This window comes from Mauremys mutica, chromosome 1, assembly GCF_020497125.1.
Source record: "Mauremys mutica isolate MM-2020 ecotype Southern chromosome 1, ASM2049712v1, whole genome shotgun sequence".
NCBI classification, from domain to species: domain Eukaryota; kingdom Metazoa; phylum Chordata; order Testudines; family Geoemydidae; genus Mauremys; species Mauremys mutica.
Genome location: NC_059072.1, coordinates 363,960,372 through 363,965,547, shown reverse-complemented (window position 1 = coordinate 363,965,547; position 5,176 = coordinate 363,960,372). Strand labels below are relative to the sequence as shown.

General features: G+C 44.9%; 1 pseudogene; it reads right to left on the bottom strand.

Moving 5' to 3' along the window:
* Window positions 1–3,688: 3,688 nt before the first annotated feature.
* Window positions 3,689–4,626, bottom strand: LOC123362475 (annotated as a pseudogene).
* Between the last annotated feature and the right edge of the window lie 550 nt (window positions 4,627–5,176).

Genomic DNA, 5,176 nt, shown 5'->3' with positions numbered 1-5,176 from the left:
TATTCTCATTCTCTCTTGTAAGTACTGTACAGCCAAGGAAGGTTTTTTTCCCCATAGGTCGTTTGTGAGCGTACTCTTCATCTACACCGGGGTATCAGGGACATCGTGCAGCTCACGGAACTTTTGGGCTTCCTGCTTAGCATCCTGCTTAGCGCTGGGTGGCATATGGTCTAATGCTTGGACAGTTCCCTGCTGTACACTGCAGACCTGAGAACGTACCATTCCCTGTTCCTGCAGAGCTTTCGCATGCTACGTGAATCATACTAAGAACATGGTAAAAGAAGACCAAGCACAGACAAAAATGGATATTCTGCCCATTCTTCAACAAACCAAATGCTCCAATAAATCTTTGGTAGGGAGGCTCTGACAGGCCCAACAAGCTGCTGAGAAGCTCTCATGGAGTTCTTTGCAAGAGATGCATCTTTCCATCTGGATGACCATCTTGTGTCACTTAAACTGGACGATTTCAGTTTCACTCCAATCGTATTCTGGGCCTCCAAGAAAGCATGATGTGTGCCCGGCTGTGAAAAGAAGGTAAACAAGCCTTCTAGACTATAACAAAAAAATTGTGTTGCTGCCCTGCTTACTTTGTATGCCTCAAATAAAACCAAATACAATTCATGAGCCATGCAGTGTAAATATATATTAGCGGGGCGGGGGGGAGATTATCTTGCAGCAGTTTTGGAGGTACTCCAGTTACATGACCTGCCATTTACAGTGGCCCCATCATAACACTATGCCACAACCAGCAAGTTTGCAGTCCACGATTGCTTGTAAAAAATGTTGAATGCTGTGACAGAGGGCACCAGTATCCCCATTCTCAAAGCAATCAATAAATCCTAGAAGTCGTTCCTTTATTTCCAGATTTTCTGTGTCTCTCACACAGACTGTCCATTTCTCCTTGTTTAAAACTGTGTGCTTTGCCAACAAGAACAGTGCAAAGCCCATTATCTTGAACTTTCTGAATGATTATGCTTTTCATAATATCAGGAGCAAATTGTTAAAGCTTGTTCGGAGTTGAGTGGCTTGTGAGATTGAATGTACCCGTCCATTTTTTTATTTGTTTCTTGTTGTTGTTTTGTGAATGGTTCGTCATACTGTGAAAACAAATTGAATAATTACTGAAAGTTTCCAGGATTTGCTGATTCTTCTCTCTCTTCCTGTCCCTGCAGTGCAATCCCTTGGTTAGCCAGGTAAAGCAGTACCTTGGGGATTCTTGCAGCATAGTTTGTTTTCCTGTTATGCCATCTTGTGAGAATGTGACAACTGTGCCATTAAGGAGACCGCTTCTTTTCACTGTTTGAATAACTGCCACCTTTCACAACACTGCTTGTGTATGGGAGCTTGGATATTTCTGAAGCTTTTTTCCTACATTTTCCCAGTTTTCTTACTCCTCTTTGATGAATGCAGGATCTCTCAAACCACTGGAAAACTGTCTGAAAGGAAACCAGAAAACTGCATCTGCCTTTTCACTGTACTCTAAAAAAGAAAATGTCTTGTTATATTCCGGATGTCAGTGAGAAAGACCAAGACAACAACTTTGCTTATTCTAGTTTTCCCTAGTTTTGCTTTCTCTCTTTCTTTGGACTTTGCACCAATTAATCACCTATGGCAATTGGCTCTTTGGTTGATGTCTGGCTCCAATACCTGACTCAGCTGTGAGATTCCTCCTGCTGCTCTGGAGTGACTCAGCTCAGGGGCTGGAAACACAGAGGGCCAGGAGGACACTATTGAAATGTGATTCTGTTTTTCAGTGGTGAGTGGCAGGTGGTAAGGGTGTCAGGGGAGGGGTGTCTGGATGGAGTAGAGGAAGGACTCAGCAGGCTGCGAGTGGAGGGGACATGAAGGAGTTGGGTGCAGGAGAGGAGGGAGTAAGGACTCAGTGAATACTGCGGCATACGCGGGGTCCACCAGGGCATGGAAGTAGGGGAGATTTTGATGAGTGGTTGGCTGTGGGGGCCTCAGCAGAGGGGCAGAGCAGGGAAAGGAAGAGGTGGAGCATGGGTGGTGCCACAGGAAAAAAGCGAGAGGGGTATCGGGGTCAGAGCACAGTGGGGTCACCACATCCCAGGCATCCACGCTCTCAAAGGTGGTGGGGCAGTGGCTGCACCACAGGGGAGGTTTAGCCTCCCATGGCTTATTATGCCCGCCGCCTATGTAAGGTGGCCACTTCCTACCACCTCCCTGAGGACGTCCCAAAGTCTCTGTCTGGGGTAAGGCAGCGTTCTGTCAAGACACAAGACAAAACTCCAAGACAATATCTCGACACCTACTTTTGATGTCTTCGACAATGGGAATGGTTAGTGTGTATTTTGAAATTTCCAGCTGAAAGCAACTCCAAAATCAACTGTGCAAAGCAGTAAGTTATTTGACTCCAAGGCGATGTCGTAGTTTAACACAGCAGTTTGATACCTGGGGTTTTAAGAACCCGCAGCTGGAGCAACTTAAGTATTTCACTCTGGGTGGTGTCAGGAATAAATCAATGGGAACACAGCAATTCTGTCTTATGATGGATTAAATGCAAGTAAGCATGCTCTTGGCCAGCAGTTCAGTTTATTAGATTTAAGGACACACAGACATAAACAATAGGCTTAGAACATCCCAGATAGTAACCTAACATCTGGAACGGTATTGAGTAATTAACAGCAGGTTCACAGTGGCCAGTTGCTCACCAATCAGGGAGAAAGGATGTCAGGAAAAACATCTCTCAAGATGGTTTCAGAGGACTTCCCCAAAGTACGCTGTATTAGCTAATCGTTTATAACTTCTTCAAAATACACTGGCCATAAAGTCCACTACTGGATCATCACTTTTCCTAACTTTCAATAAACTCCTAATATCAGAGGCAACTACACTCAAGGTTTCCATCTATTTACCATTTTTCATTTTCACTTATTTACTTTTCTTTCCCCTCCTCCCATTCTGATTAGTAGAACCTGCCACCTAGATTTTGACTTTGCATCTGAAACCCTGCTTTCCAATTAACCCTAAACTATGTTGTGTTCTATTTTATTAATTCATAGTGGCTGAGTGCACAACATATGGTTGAAATTGACTTGATCACATTCTGGGGTACACGCCCCCCTATCCAGGAAAACAGAGTCCAGTTCTCAAAACACACAGCTTCATATCTTTCACCAAAAGTCTAGTACAATGTCCTCAATTCCTGCAGCAGCTTTCTTGTATTAGCACTTTCCAATGGAAACATTTGTTTTAGAAAAATCAGGTGAATTGTGCTCGCTGGATCACTGTACATATGAAAAAGAAATTCAACACTGTAGTTGCTTTCTTTGTCTTTGGCTATCAGAAAGCATAGCTTGAGTTCATCAAACTGATCTATAACCATGTTCACACAGGGTTTAATGAAAAGCCACATTGCTTCACAAAGCGGTACTATCTTCTCGTGGTCTGGAAGTCACAGAAAGGCGAAATGACAAGGTGGGTGGAGGTGGGGGATGATGGGTGACACTGAAAGAGGTCAGGTGATGGACAAAGAGAGGGAACTAGGCAACGGAGAGAGCAGTCCTTGGTGATAGAGTAATAAGATCTTAGATGTGAGGAACTTTTAAAAACTCTGAACTTCCACAATGCTGAGCTCAGCCAAACTGGGACAGAGCAACCTTGGTTAACAGGGAGATAGCCTTTCCCACTCTTGTCACATGTGTTTAAAGTCAGTGGACTCAGGTGATCACAATCTGCAGGGGTATTTGCCCACTTTGTCACGAAGGTCTTTGGTTTTAGCCCCATAAATGATTGGGTTCAGCATGGGGGGGATTAGGCAATAGAGGTTGGCCAATATGATGTGAATGTAGGGAGCGATGCCCTGACCGAACCGATGTGTCAGAGTGGAAAAGAAGAAGAAAGGATAAGACATCAGCATCACACAGATGTGGGCAGTGCAGGTGTTGAGGGCTTTCTGGTGGGCTTTCTTAGAGGAGATCCTGAGGACAGCCCTGATGATCAAACCATAGGACAGGACAATGAGCGCTAGGTCTGACCCGATGAATACAAAGGCTACCACCAAGCCATACATCCTATTGACGGTGATGTCCCCACATGACATCTTTGCTATAGCCATGTGGTCGCAGTACGTATGGGGTATAATATGGTTGGCACAGAATGGCTGCTTGATCAGAAGCAGGGGCATGGGCAGAATGAAAAGAACAGCTCTTATCAAACCCACTAGCCCTAGCTTAGCTATTCGTGCATTGGTGAGGATGGTGGTGTATCTCAGAGGGTTACAAATGGCAACATAGCGATCGAAGGCCATTGTCACGAGGACGGCTGAGTGCATCATAGAGCCTGCATGAAGGAAGAACATTTGGGTGAGGCAGCCACCCACAGTAATGCCCTTCAAATTGAAGCAAAATATACACAGTGCCTTTGGCACGACGGAGGTAGATATGCTGATTTCTGTGAGCGCCAGCATGCAGAGCAGCAGGTACATCGGCTTGTGCAGGGTCGGCTCTTTGCCTATAACAAACAGAACTGTGAAATTTCCCAACAGGCCGATAATGTAGAACATAGAGAAAGGGATGGAAATCCAGATGTGGGCAGCTTCCAGGTCAGGATGCCCATTAGGATGAATGTTGAAGGGTCAGAAGAGGTGAGGTTGAAAGCTGCCATGAGGTGGTTGATGCATCAATCAGGCTCAGAAAAGCTCAAGGTGCCTGTGAAGGGAGATAAACACAACGAGGGGTCATACACTTTATAACAAATAGGACAGTAAGTATTTTATAGTTGTTACCAATCTAGAAAGGGGTTGAGCAGTGAGGTGGCAACATTTGCAGATGGAACCAATTTATTTAGGTCATATGAAAGTCCAGAGACGTCCTCAGCGGGAGCTAACCAGCAAGTGACTGGGCAGCATGATGGCAGATGAACTCCGATGTCAAAAACTGCAATGTGTATATCCATTGGAGGAAAAAGCTTGTTCTCCTCAAACACCTTACAAGGTTCTAATTTAGCTGTATGAGCTCAGGACAGGGAGCTGGGCATCATTGTACACAGCTCTGTGAAACCCTGCTAAGAGTGAAAGCATGGACAGAAACTAAGCAAAACATTGCCATCCAGGAGGCATAGAATGGGGAATCATATAGAAAATACAATGCCATGCGATCAGCCAGTTAATATTTCCACCTCCTCTGTTCTCTTCTGTGTAGTACTGGGCACATCT